Source organism: Centruroides vittatus, unplaced genomic scaffold (genome assembly GCF_030686945.1).
Source record: "Centruroides vittatus isolate TY-2023 unplaced genomic scaffold, ASM3068694v2 contig_926, whole genome shotgun sequence".
Classification (NCBI taxonomy): domain Eukaryota; kingdom Metazoa; phylum Arthropoda; class Arachnida; order Scorpiones; family Buthidae; genus Centruroides; species Centruroides vittatus.
In genome coordinates this window covers 1,111,440-1,127,830 of record NW_027122612.1, presented here as the reverse complement: position 1 = coordinate 1,127,830, position 16,391 = coordinate 1,111,440, and positions in this window count along the sequence as shown.

Sequence of the window (16,391 nt, the reverse complement as noted above, 5' to 3'; positions counted from 1 at the left end):
GATCCCACACAACGACCACGAATACCAAAAATCAACACGTCAAAGGTAGTAGGAAAAACACTAAATTATGTAAACACTCACTTACTACCACACTACATTCATTCAATTTCTACACTCGCAGACATTCATACATTAGTTTATGCTGGGGCAGTCACAGTAGTGACACACCATGGACTGAAAGTACAATCATAGACAAATACACAGAAAACACAATTCTATCACAAGCCTGCCTGGCAGAGAAGAATAGAAACACAAATAAATGACATTAGACAGCAATTAGGCAGGCTAACACAATACACTAAAAACAACATAACACCCAAATTAAGGAAACAGCTCAAAAACATTTTCAAGAAAATAAAAACACACACAAAACATGAACATCACAACACACACATATCACAGAATACATTGATACACTAAAACAAAAACTTGCTGCCAAAGCACGTAGACTCAAACGATACAAAACATGTACACTACGAAAACAACAAAATAAATTATTTACAAACAATGAAAAACTCTTTTACAGACAAATTAATAACAAAGCAAACACTGATACACAGCACAGTGGCACACCAACAGAAGAAGAACTCACAACATATTGGTCTTCTCTTTGGTCCAGTGCTGTCACGCATAATGCTGATGCAGGCTGGATCGAGGAGGAGAACAGAAACTTGCACAACATACCAACTATGCCCTGTGTTGAAATAAACATACATGATTTCCAATACACTGTTAACAGAACACACAACTGGAAGACACCTAGTGTAGACAACATTCACAATTTCTGGTACAAAAAGTTTACATCACTGCACCAGGAACTAGCTAAATACCTAACACACATCATCATCAATCCACAGGACATGCCAAATTTTCTTATTCAGGGCATCACCTACATGAAACCTAAAAACACCAATACCACAGACCCCACACAATACAGACCAATTACATGTCTTCCAACACTCTACAAATTATTGACATCCTGTATCGCAAACAAAATATACAAACATATTGAAGAACACGACATTCTAACGGAACAACAAAAAGGTTGTCGTAGAAATCACAAGGGATGCAAAGAACAGTTACTCATAGATTCAGTCATTCTACGGCAAGCACACAAACAACACAGAAACATACACATGGCATATATAGACTACAGAAAAGCATTCGACAGTGTTCCACACAGTTGGCTGCTACATATCCTACACATGTACAAAATACATCCATCACTCATTGCATTCTTTCAAAACACTATGCAGCACTGGAAAACAACACTACATCTCAGGGTTAGTAACACTTCCATACAAACAAAGCAAATTTTTATTAGGCGAGGAATTTTTCAAGGAGATTCCTTGAGTCCTCTCTGGTTCTGCTTAGCCCTGAACCCATTATCCAACATGTTAAACAACACGCAATATGGTTACAAAATCAGACATAAAAAACAACACAGTTTACACTGTCACATTTCATGTACTGTACATGGATGACATAAAACTTTATGCATCCACACAAAAACAACTTCATCAACTCCTACAAATCACACATTCATACACCAAGGACATACAAATGGAATTTGGCCTAGATAAATGCAAAACAGTTCACATAGAAAAAGAAATCCTGAAGAAAGAAGAATTTGCACTTGGAAATGGAGAAGTTATTGAATCCATGGAAGAAGGCGAATTCTATAAGTATTTAGGATTCCAACAGGCCAAACTAACAGAACATACACAAATAAAGCAAAGATTAATTAAAGAATACCAAAGTAGGTTAAATGCTATTCTCAGAACACAATTAAATGCAAAACACACAGTTAAAGCAATTAACACATATGTCATCCCAGTACTCACATATTCACATATTCTCATATATTATACATTGGACTCACACAGATCTTGAGCAACTCCAAAGGAAAACAAGAACAACACTTACTAAGCATAAACAACATCATCCTAAATCCACCACAGAAAGATTAACCCTTCCTCGTAAAGATGGCGGACGTGGCCTGATTGACATAGTTAACCTTCACTACAAACAAATACAGTCACTGCGAGAGTTTTTCTACAAAAAACAAGAAACATCACAATTACATAAAGCAGTAACTCTAGCAGACTCAAATAACACACCATTAAACTTACACTCACATCATATGAACACAACACAACATATAAAAAGCATAGACACCATTAAGCAATCGTGGGTTCGAAAGGCACTCCATGGCAAGCATCCTTATGATCTGGGCCAGGATTTTGTTGACAAAACTGCGTCAAACAGCTGGTTAGCTCGGGGATGCCTCTTTGGGGAGACGGAAGGATTCATGATTGCCATACAGGATCAGGTCATAAATACTAAAAACTACAGAAAACACATACTCAAAGATGCAACACTCACAAATGACACATGCAGAAAATGTCACATCATGCCAGAAACTATACAACACATCACCTCTGGTTGCAAGCTCTTGGCACAGACAGATTATTTACACAGACATAACCAAGTAGCAAATATAGTACACCAAGAGCTTGCAAAAAAACACAAACTAGTAGACATCCACGAACCATACTACAAATACATTCCACAGACAGTATTGGAAAACAACACGCACAAAATGTACTACGACAGAGCCATAATCACAGATAAAACAATTTACCACAACAGACCAGACATCGCACTCATTGACAAACACAATAAAATCACATACATTATAGACATATCCATTCCAAACACTCACAATATACAAAACGCATGCACTGAAAAAATTAGCAAGTACACAGAACTCGCCCAGGAAATAAGGCATCTGTGGAGGATGGATAGGGTGCTTATTGTACCTGTTGTTCTCTCCTCTACAGGTGTCATACCACACACACTACACAAAAGCCTGGGCACATTAGAATTGAATAGAAACACATACATCACTCTACAGAAGGCCACTATATTGAATACATGTCATATTGTGAGAAAATTCTTGAATACAGACACACACACTGATACACTTCTTTAATTTCTGTTTTGGTTACTATGCCTTGACTTTGGTCCGGCATAGTACACAGCCACCGGTGTTAACCGAGTATATCTCACTTAACCCAACAAAATAATAATAAAATATCTGTAATAAAATATATGTGAAAAACAACGATAAGATGCCTATTGTATATTCGAATCTAAATTCGTGTATGCATATTCTCAATGGAAGCACTGTATTGTCGAATACGGGACAGCTTCCAGGGCCAAAATATTTGAATGGTGTAAAGCAGCAGTTTAGCCGGTGGATGCTACTCACCATAACGCTTCCAATGATTCTATCCCTTAGCCACTGGCAGGGAGATATTTGACTAAGTGAATTGTTTTAAGATTTAAAAAGTAAAGAATATTCAATGTTATTTTTATGTACGTTTCTTTTCAAAGTTATATTTAATTATAATTTTTTTTTCAATTATAATTATATTGACAGATTTTCAGACATAAAATCGTTAGAATTTTCATCACTTTCAGATGTTAATAATTTTAAATATTATGAAAAACAGTTTTTCCAAGCGTGTTTTAATTCTATAAATTAAGTAAATTTTATGGGAAATTTTTTGATTTATCTAAATTACGTAGTCAATCGCAATATTTATATTCGTGTCCGGACTATATTGAGAAGTAACTCTTAGACATAAAAAGTATTATAATTAATGACGATCCGAACAAAGGCGTACTAACAGAATTATATGATTTAATATCATTAATATTTACGGTACCATCTACCAGTGGGTCTGTTGAGAGCAGTTTTTCGACCACGAATCAAATTCATACATTGGCCAGGAACACTCAGTGGGAGGAAAAATTGTGGTCGCAAACGTTGCTTTCAGTAGAAAAAGAGCTTTCAAATACGTTGATGGAATCGACGACCAGCGACTTTCATGATAAAGTAATTAATGACTTTGCGGAAAAAATCGCCGAATAGAGTTAGTTTATAAAAAATTTAAAAAACAAGTTTTTCTATCATTGTTTGTATCATATCAATTTGTATTATTTTTATTTTAGAACTAAAATACATAAATTGTTTAGTTTTATCATTTTCAGTATTTGTTTAAAATTTTTATAGAAATGTGATGTTCCGGACAGGTTCGAACCGTCGCGAAAGACACGACAAAACGGTTAATTTAGAGAAAAATTTATTAGTTAAAAAAAAAAACATAGGAAAAAGTCCTTTGTAGTCGGACACCCATTGTTTATATAAAACTGAAAGGCAGAAACCATTAACTGCAGAAGGAAGTCGTCCTATGATCGGTGGAAGATCGAATTCGTCTTCGATTTTGACCTTTCTCGCGCTCCAGGTAAAAGTCGCGTTACGCTTAGTAACCAGGATTCAGCCACTCGGGAAGCGTGATTGAGGGAGAACGACCAATCAAAATGGACGGAAGAAAGAAGGGAGATTGATGTAATCCTCGACAATCGATGACACTTGGCACTCGGTTAACGTTCCAAATAACGAAAACGCAAGTATGTCAACACGCAAAAAAAAAAAAAAAAAAAAAAAAAACAGTTTCTCGTTTATTGTGCCAACCTGTAACCCGTGCCACTTTGGGCTTAGACCGTCCCCGACGCCAACAGAGGAAGTCTCCCCGTGCCTTACAGACTTGTCAATGCCACTGTCCCCGGGGCCACCTTCGATCGACGATTAATTAAAGTACCACATCGATGCCCAGGAAGTCGGAATCGCTGATTGTCCTAAAACAAACTATTTTGTACATAGTGTATGTTTATTTTACGTTAAAATAAACGGTTTCTGTCAGATACTTGTCGTCTTTGTCTCTTCCGCCCCCACGCACGTACGAATGGACCCTAGACCATCACTGACGCGCAATTAACTGATTGCCCCTGGAAGTCGGCTTCTTACAGAAACACAGCTTCCCAATCATCAAATGTCAAGGCACGCCACTGCTAAATTACTTTCTGCAAAATATTATATTTAATTCATTTAAAGCGTTTATGCATGCAGCATATAAATATTTCATGTACTGTATAGTACATATGATTTTATATTTCAAGTTTAATGCAGTTATCATAATGTACATTTTACTTGTTTTATCATGCATATATCTTGACGAGAAATATAAAATATATATAATCTTTTATTCACTACAAGACCTAGCTACGTAAGTAAGCTCTTTATTCTTCTCACATTTAAGGCTAGTATCGTTATATCTCTTATTAACAAAACAGAACAATTAACAAATTCCCCAATAAAATATGTAACAAATACAAAAAATAGTAAAATATATACAATATAATTCTTAAAGATATTTGAGTTCGTAATTCTGTTTTTACGCGAGAATTTACAGATAATATTTTGTTTCAAAATCTATATTTCTTTTCTAAAGATAATTATGCATTAATATAACTTAATATAATGTATATATGATATGTATTTATACTCTTTTGAATGATTTTTATTTAGATTTTATCTGCTTTTCAGCTGTCATTGGTTATATGACGGTGACAAATGGAAATCTATCACTGACTGACCAAACAGGAAATAGAGTAAATCAACAAAATATGAAATTTAATACTCGAATATGAATACGCCATACAATATCGAAGAATAGAAAAATCCACGAATAGACTTTTTCACGTGAAAATACTTTGCCTTTCCACCTGATTAGAAGTTCTTTAAAGGGACAAATCAACTGGAAAATTTGAAATTTTATCCGATTCGTGAGATCAATTTTTTTTTTTTTTTTTTTTTTTGACGATTACAGTTCGATTCGAATCGATTTTCAATTTGATAATGAAAAATTATAATATAGATAAATAACATTTTTATATTATATAAATAAGCTAAGTGGATGTAAATTAAGCGATATGAGATGTCATTACAATATTCGTTTCGTATACAGGTTAAATAAAAGTCATTCTTTAAGTGATTTAAGAATAAATCCATCGCTGGGCTGAGACTGTTATGAGGGTGACCCATGTTGGAATGACGGCCGGATGGCCGAGCGTCAAGTTGGCAGCCAACCGCTCTGGGGGATCCGGCATCGAATCCGGACGGGCCGAAATATCCTCAGGAATTTTTACGGGGGTGGTCCGTTTAGATATGTCGGGCCCCGTCCCTCACCACTCGGCCGTCCCATTGTGGGCCTGGCCGAATCCATAATAAACTTGCTAAAAAGAGGCCTTCTTAGTGTCCACAGGACGGAAAGAGTTTTAAAAAAAGACCAATGTTGGAATCATGCTAGTCATCTGGATTCATTCTGGGTTCCAGAGCAGTTCAACTTCTATACGAAATTTCAGTAATGGAGATGGAACTGAACATGTCGTATGGTCTCAATTTATTTCTTTCTTCAGGTACTTCCCTTGCACACACTGATACTTCTACACTGCCTTGCATACACTGATACTCTATGACTTCAGCGTTATGAGGAAATCTGTCTCCTAAAACTTCCTTTAAAGGATCAAATAGGTGATAATAGTACGGTGGCACATCGTCTAGCCGGGTTGTCCAAAATTTTTTTCATAAAATATAATGGTGCAGATATAGCCTAATAGTGTTTATTGCTTAAGGCTGAAAACCGAGCTTAAAAACTTTAAAAACTAGAATTATTCCTTTTGTTTCATACCCGTTTTTCCGCTGTAATCAGAGAAAAAGAACTTACACCAAGGAAAAGCTCAGAAAAGAATTTTTTTTTCAAGCAATGCATTCGGGTGAATGTTCTCTCATACATGAATTCACCCCTTTTCAGGTTAAAAATAAAAATAAGTTTAATGTTAAACATAGGAAATAATATATATATATTAATAAATTAGAGGTCTTTTTGAAGAGTTTAAAAATAAATTTAAAGATTGCGGCATTAAAAAATAAAATTAAATTAAAATAAATAATACAAAAATGAAAGAAAATTTGGAGGAAGCTGAAGTAGTCTATAAACTTTATTATACTAGTGTAAATCTAGTTAATTATGAAGATGAAACAGGGAGACAGTACCGAATCAGAATTCGAAAACACAAAGAAGCGATTAGATTAAATATACCAAATCTCCATAGTTTAAGCATTGCGAGGAATTTGGATATGTTATTGATAAAAATAATGTTAAAATTCTATATAGAGAGAAAGATTTGTATTTGCGTAGATTTAAAGAGCGTGCGGCAATTATTTATGAAGATAATACCATAAATTTAAATAACGGAATGGAGTCAATTGACGATGTACAGTACAACCAGCGGAAAATTTATAAATTGTTTTATTTTGTACCAAAGAAAAAGGTTAGTTGTACGCTTGTATTTAACATTATTTGTAAGATCTTATATTCTATGTTTTTATTTTCATTTTTAGCCTGAAGAGGCGTGAATTTATGTATGAGAGAACACATTCACCGAAATACATTGCTTGATAAAAATGATTTTTTTCAAAGCTTTTCCTCGATATCCGTTCTTTATCTTTGATTAAAGGGGTAATAAACGAAACGAATAATTCTAGATTTAAACTGGATTTTAAGCAACAAAGTCCAGAATTTCCCAACCAAGTCGGTTGATTCGAATCCACTGTGACAAGACAAAGACATGCATTCTGCAGACTTTATCGGTTTGGAAATGTGTCATGGCGTGGAGGAGTTTATACCCAGAAAAACAAATTTACCGACATCACTAAAATTCATGGCAAGAGTTGAACCGAAATATGGAACTATATTTTGTATATAAGTTTATTTCCGAGCAGAAATTATTTTCAGTTCGAGGTTGCTTCACGACAACAGTTTTTTACACATTTTATTATCCTGCAATATAAAAATTAATAAATATAATCTAGACATCGAAGATATACTGTATATGGAAAAAAAAGTTTGTTGTTAGGGAAAGGGATTCAAAAATATCACCAGGTATTAAACATTATCGTGTTTAGTATGATGCTTAGAAATTAAATACTAAATGTCACTGTATTTTAATTGTTTTGTAAACAACATGAATACCATCTTTTCAATATAATATTAATGCTTTACAGAGCAATCTAAATATTATTATATTTAAATATAAATAAATTTATTTTTTAATTTTTTAATAGTATATTTTTTTTAAATACTGTAGTATATTTATTTATTTAATCCAGGTGATGTCGCTAAGACAATAATTGCCTTCTTTGATACAACAAACAATAAACGAATCCTATTAAAATGTGTACTAAAGTACAGAAAAATATACTAAAATAACAATAACAAATATAAAAAAAAATTATTCTTAAGAATAAAATCCATGGAAAAACTATTGAATTTAATAGGGAACTGCTTGTTTCTACTCTTCAATTAAACAAGTAAAATATACCTGTTTAAGTTTTAAAACTCTAAACATTCAAAACTTTAGACCATAATTTTCAAATATAATTTTATGGAAATTGCTTTTACTTCACATTCCTATGAAAATTTAAACGCTTAAACTAATTTTATATATCTATGAATTTCTAAATCAAATAAATATTTGTGGTCCCATATACATATGTATGCATATGTCTATACTCGTATATAATATATATAGTAAAACCTCCCTGTAAGGGAAGATGACAGGGATAGGAGAGCAGACAATAGCTTTTGTCACGTTTTGAAGAAGTTAGCACCAGTAGAAAATTAGTAGAAAAGTACCTTAGTACCTTAGTAGAAAATGACTGAAGAAGAACGAATACGTAGTTAAATTCGTTCTGAAATCTGCACAGTTTTATTCATTTTAGAAAAGAGTTACTTTGAGACTAATCTTTGTAAGCGTGTGAATTTTTATGCAGTTATTGTATATAATAAATTTTGTACTGTTCCGCCATGTTTGTATCGAAAAGTCTATTTAGAAGAGATTATTTATGAAGGGAGGAGAGATGATGCTAATTTCGTATATATTTTTAATATAAGAAAAGTGTATAAAAATACTATTTAAACTATGTATTTTATATGTATAGAATGCCTCACTATAATTCATTCTTTAATGCGTCTCATATTATTAGATACAGAATGATTTTCCGAAATGTGCATTCTTTTACTTCTCTTTACCTTAATGGACACTTGCCAAAGAAAGGTTATGTGAAAATTAATATTAAATGAAATGTTCTTTAAATGTAAGCTGTAGTGATTTTATTTACGAATATATAATACACATACCGTGTTAAAAATAATGATACGACACATTACAGTAAGTGACGAATTATCACAAAAGGGTCAATTTTATTTTAATTTTTAATTCGATAATATTTGTTCGCTACAGTTAATTATAAAAAAAAAATCTGTATCTCACTATGCATAATTTAGTCTTGTACTAGCTTTGCACCGTCTCCGTCTTTTCTATTGAATTGTAAATACTTATAAATACTGTTTGAGTTTGTTCACATGATCTAAGACCTGTCTGCATGACTCTATTTGTAGCTCTACAGCAGGTGTCATTTCGGCTGTGACGTTATCGCCCTCGTCGTCAACACTTTTATTCTTACTTTCTTGATTCCCAGAAAGTGACTGAAAGATTGTTTATGTATCTTGGTAGTGCACTTCATTGGAATGTCAGAATTTACGTGGGCTCATTAATTGTCGCGACCAACTACTAGTGAACACTGGTAGTTGGTCGCTGGTTTGCGCCTCATCGACAACGATCTGACCACGTGGAGGTTTACGAATTTTCTTTATTCATCGAACATCTAAATAGGGGCCAGTTTTCCATTGAAAGTCCTTCTGAGAGACATATCACCCATGTGTTGCGTTGTCGTATTCTGTCAAATCAAACCAGAATCTATATACTGTATTGGTTTGCGATGAAGGTTAACTTATTGCATTCATGACCCTCCAGATCTTCTGCATATAATTCGCAATGGCTGCTGCAAAATTGTAAGCGTTCTGATTTCTGGAAGAAAATTTGGCTTTGAAGAGACAACTACAATTACCACGACTTCTCACGTTCTACATTTATAATAGTTTTTAATTTTTTTTTTTTTTTGCTACTATTCTACCGGAACATGATTCACTCTTAAATACAAAGTTTTATCCGGAAGAGCGCGAAAGAACAGTCCTTTTTCGTCTACGTTCAAAATATATTTCGAATGAAGAATAACCAGTGATAATGAAAAGAAGCTTAGCCTCCCACTGGGCTAGTATATTACTATCAACTCCAAACGATTCTCCACGAACAACTTTAAATTTGATATTGAATGAAATTTTTTCATACAATTCGGTTAAGGCTTTAAAGCCCATGAGACTTAATTTAGATGAAAATTGTAAAGTTTTTCGCTTGTATAATGACCTTGATATAGTAACATTCTGACTTCTGATAGTGAAGAACCATTATGTCAATCAATGCGTTGTCAATCAGAGTGCTTATTTCCACCTTACAAAACCTCATTTCCTGCTCATTGTCATATCGGAGCTAAAGGATCAATAGTTCTTGTTTCTTGACGATTTTCGCAGCTTACATTTTCCCAATCTTAGCACGTCTACTAATTTTCTCATTCCGCATTTTTCTCATTTGCGATATTCAATAATTTCTACCTTATGCTTTAGTGTCAGTAATATACGTAGAGCCGTGTTGACACTCGCAGATTATTTTTTCAGCACGGAAGTACACGTGTACTGTCACAACTCAAATTTATTCTTATTTTTATTTTATCAATATATTTTTAGGAAAATAAACGCATACCACTTAAGTATCTTCTGAATATTGGCTGACCCTCTAGGATTGATCTACAAATTTTCAAGAATCGCAGATCCCAATTTGGAAAACACTATCACAAACAACATAAAGCTCTAAATCTTAATACGCGCGAATATTTTATTATATATTCACTTTATAGAAGTTTAAGGTTAATATTCACATTCTTCGTCATGATTTCTTCCATGTTCATTTCAAATGTATTATTTCAAGTTAAAGAATTTTTGTTCTTAATTCATATTGTGCATATTCCGCAGATAATCTGAATAAGGGAAATGATTTTACATAAACAGCAGCTTCATTTGGTATAAAATTTTTAAAGAAGAGTGCATACTAGTTGTTGATATATTATAATATATAAAAAAGAAAGTTTGTTAGTCTGTTTTTTATACGCTGAGCAAATTTTTAGGGACTATCCCATCATCTAATAGGAAGTCAACGACTACTTTTGGCCGAATTAACTTCAACTCCCCGCCCTCAACAGACTAACATTCTGACTAGCGGGATGGTGGCATTCGAATAGGAAAATTTCTTAATACGAATTAATTTGTTTTATTTATTTCAATATATTAATAAAGTAAAACAAAAAGCGAAAAGAAAAACAAGTTACTAAATTTTAATTTTGATCTTGAGTTGAGTAGCCAGGACACTGCAGGACATTGTATTGAAATATTTCTTTTATACATTATGCCTACATCACATAAAATATATTACATTATTTATTATAGTCCAATATAGCGTCTTCTAAATAGTTCCAGCCTCGTAAAGCGTCAATAAACACTTGTGAAGAGATCTTTCCTATAAATATTAAATACAAAATAAAGAACCCTACAGTGTATCTTATTATAAATTAGATACACTGAAGGGTTATTATAAATGGCATTATCACCAAATCATGTGACTTAAATAAGTGAGACCTAGTTCTTGTATGTATTGTTTCAGATCCTTCGGTTTAGTGCAGACTCGATTTACTGCCAATTTCGTAGGAAAACTAATAGCGGCGCCAAATTTGAAGTATAGTTGTAAATAATAATTACAGTACGATTTTCAAAATAACGGTTCAAGGAAATTATGTAGAAATCAGAATTGTTCATTTTAAATTTGGGTTAAAAGTTTCATAATGATGATATTCTTTCAAACTTTGCTTCAGGGCGACTTAATTCAGTTCGTGTGCAATGGCTTTTGTGCTTGTTCAATGTTGCTAGTCAGTAGTGTTTACAAACATACAAACGTATATGAAGCTGTTAAGCTAAAATTTAGATAGATTGTTACATTAAATTGTTTAAACTTCAGGAATGTCGAGCAAAAATTGAATGGCGTGTATTTGTTTACGCTTGTAAACAGAACTGAGCTGTTGTGCGCACATCGTAAGCACCCAAAATCTCAGCTTAAATCTCAGAGTTTTTTCATGAAATCCCACAAGGACACGGTCTGATTAGGATTTCTAATAGCTTACGACATTCACCGACCTGGACTTGAGGTATATTCCGAATTTGGTTGAGCTCACTCAAGCGGTTTTGGAGAAGTTTATTTAAATCCAAAGAATGTAAAAAAATGAGCTTCTTTCGCTCAGCTTAATAATTCATAACAATAATATTTAAAACAGGAAAAGATTATTAGAAATTATGTTTGGAGCATCTACAATTCAGAAATGTGGACTCTGAGTAAAACAAAAAAGTGTCGACTTGTATTGATGTCATATGATGAAAATATTCTGGACAAACAGAATGAGTAATAAACAGGTGCTAAGAAGAGGAGAGGAAAAATAGACTTTTAGGAACACTTATAAAGCGGCAGAATGGTACAACGGAACATCTTCTGAGACGTTCAAACTATTGTACACATTTCTTATAGAAACTGGGGAAAAATCAGGAAGTGGAATATCTGGAGCTGAATGACAATCTTTAACTTAATGATCAAACAGGTAGCTAGGAAAAGAAAAGTGTTAAGGACTGCACTGCGATATACTGTATTTAAATCGAAAATGTGCTATCTAGAATTAAATAAATTTACAGATTTTTATAGATGATTCTATGACATTAGGAAATAAAGATATTCTCAAAATCTGTAATATATTTTATGAATATTATAGAATTTTATATTATAGCTTACAAAACATTAAATGAATTGTTTCGTTTCTCTAAATTTAAATTAGAAATGAGACATTAATAACGTGAAAACAATATACTGAACTAATAAAGTTTGATGTTTTGACAATAAAAATGATCCCTTTAAACATTGTAGTAGTTTTTATCGATGATAATGATTGGCACATCTCAAACTAGTAAGTTAGTTTTAGACTTATTGATTGCAGGTTTTTTAAATTCCTTTGAGAGATATTTAAATAAAAGAATCACAGTAATTAAATATAACACTATAATAATAAACATGATATTGAAAGTGCTATCATTCAGTACTTTATTACTGCATTTAGTAATGCATTTAATACTTAAGTAGCAATTACATTTCACTATAATGCTGCATGATAGTCAATAAAATCAAGCATAGTTTTTACCTTTAGTTAAACAGTAAAAAAAAAAGACAAAGCAGAAAATATAATTTTCATTTTCATTTTAAATACAAGAGTTGATTCATTGCATAAGATAAATGAAATAGTTATAAATATGATTCAAGAGCCTTAACTGAATTGTAATCAGAACAAAGTAAATATTCAAATTATACAAATTAGCCAAATTGAGAAGACCGATCACACCTCTAGAGGATCAATTTATAACGGTAAAGCTACATCATTATACCATTGGGATTTCTGGCAAGAGTGTGAGAGCAACTAATCGTATTGTGAGAAGTCGACTGATTTAGAGGACATTTACAAATCATTAGGAATAGCAAAGGAAACTCACGAGTCCTATTGAACAGTATAATTATACTTTGATGGTGTTAAATGTCAGAGGAGATTCATGCGAACAGTTTAACGGCGGGTTGGTTGCAAAATTGCAAAATATGATTAGTGTCTTGTCGTGCTACACCTTCGTGCAAGTAGGATGTACTTTTAATTGGATTGTAACGAGAGTGTCCGCAATGCTCCCAAAACAAATATCCTCTTACACAATTTTGCAAATTAGAACAGGCTGTAATTAGGTATGGAAAGTGTCAACGATACTGCGTGAATTTAACGTCAGTAAGAAAGCTTCTTTAATGTGGGGATTCTCTTTATCTTCGTATATCCACTTTCTTACTTAGATACTAATTACCACGTTACGACATCAATTGCGTAACTTCTTTTTTTCTCTTGATAATGTCATTAATGGCTTTTGCTGTATTCAAATTGGTTTAACGTATTTTAAAAATATTCATTCAAACCTCAATAGAAAGTGCTTTTGTTTCATTCTGTAAGCGAGATAATAGTCATTTAAACTTTTCATTCAATTCAACATTTTTAAGTATAATTTGAATTTAATGAAAGTTAACTTTTATTTCATTGAATATTTAATAGTGAACTTTCCAATAAAATGAAATTTCATCCAATAAGCGAAAGTTTTCCTACTCGAAAAATCGATTTTTACAAATTTTAAATCATCTTTTAATTTATTTTTTTCTTTAAATGGATTTTTTTTATTGGAATAAATTTTTAATAAAGAATATTTTATTCATTCCAATATTAAAAAAAAAATATTAAAAAAAACAAACTTCAAAACTCCGAATTGAATTTTTCTTTAATTTCGACTTGATTTTTATAAATTCATTTGTTTAAATTAATTAAATAACCAAATACCTTAATTTCCCTAATGCTTTTTTTTATTAAAAAAATGGAAAATTATAAAAAAAATTGTATACACTTAATAACTTCTATTGAATAAAAAGAGCATTTCAATTTTTTTTCTATCATTTAAGTGAAGCTTTCATTAAAAATATCGAATTAAAAAATATGTAATAATTTAAAATAAAAAATAAAATTGTTGGAAAAAATATCATTTCGATAATATATACAAATTAAAGTCAAAGTTTTAAATTTTGAAAAAAAAACTTGGAATTTCTTTTATATTAAATTTATTAAATTAAAAATGTATTAACTGAATAAATGTTCTATTTATTCAATTTTTCTTTTTATAAATAACTTTTTCTATTTTTATTATATATATATATATATATATTTACTTTATTTATTTCATCTTGTAATTACATGTATTAAACTTTCATAAAATAAAGATATAAACTCTGAGAAATTATTCTATTATCTCATAAGATGAAGAAACGTCGTAAAAATAAAATAAATATAATATTATAATGGAAAAAATGAATGAGAAATCCTGTAACAGATAAGAAAATGAGTTTCTCTCCTGTAAATCTAAGGATATATCTACGAAAAACTAAAATAAATTAGATAAACAAATAAACAAAAAAGATTTTAAAATTAATATAAAAAAAAACTTTAAAATAAATTAAATACAAATATTTGCAGATAATAATTTTGTCTATTATATTTGTATTCAGGGTGACTCTGTGTATAACCGCTATGTATATAAGTTTTTCAATAATTTATAATAAAATATAATTCTCGAAAATCAATATTGATCAGAGAATGCTGGTGATACACTCATGTTAAATTTCCTATTAAATTTTATGACGATTCGACCCGAATTCGAACTCTCTCTCTGGAGGTTGAGAGTCAAATATACTACTTCTATTATTGTCGAGTGTATTAAGTAAAATATTAATAAATAAAATAAATAGTTAAAATCTAAAGGAGACAACGACTCTATATTTAATGTACAGCAGCAATAACAGCTCCCAAACCCCTTTAAAAAGTCAAGATATTTTATATATTTTATCTTTATTTCATATGATATTGTATATAACAATTCTGCAGAATAAAATCGGAGATTAAATACTCATATTTATAAAAGTAGAAGAAAAAATTAACGCCGAAATTCCATGTAAAAATACTTATTTAATTAAAATATTTGTAATTATTATCAATATTTTATTTATATTTAAAAAAAACACGTTAAAATCGATTTTAACGATATGTAACCAATAAAAGTAATTTAAATGAATATTAAAATTATCGAAATGGTTAAGCAATATCATTAACACGGCGTAGATGTAGTTCTTTAATTCTTGTGGGCAGTTATTATCGATAAGGTTAACTACCAAAATGAGGTCGTTAGAGTCACGCAATTTGGTTCTGTCGACCAAACATTTCCTGTTGAAAATCACTTTTGGATGTCACAATCGTCAAACTTCAATTATCACCCAGTTCCTGGGATATGCTTCCCCTTCACTCTTCTCAGAAATTACTTTAAATAAATCTACTAAGTTTGCTAAATTCACTTTTCGGTTTAAAATATTCGACCGTAAAATTGATTTTATTAAGAAATTTTTTTGTTAAAATACAAAAAGAACTATTTAATATTTAATAAAGTATTATTATTATTATTGGGCTACAATTTTCATAAATTGTAGACATAAATCTCGCTGTCGTTCGTCTATTTGTCTGTCCTTCTTTAATCTCGAGAAGGGAATTAGATATATGAAATTCGAGATGAGAAATGGAAAGCACAGAGGCAAGAGGCTCCGACTAACTATATATAGTCGTCTGATATGGGCTGGAAATCGCATTATTTTAATTCAAAAGTTTTCTCCTAAATGGAATTAAATAACCGGCATGACTCATTGTTAACACGGAAAGTATGATAGACAGAGGCAAGACACTACTGAAATTGAGTGTATTGTGACAAAAAATGTCAGCCCAGCTCGTTATAAACAGGGTAGTCCGAAAGTTAGTTAAT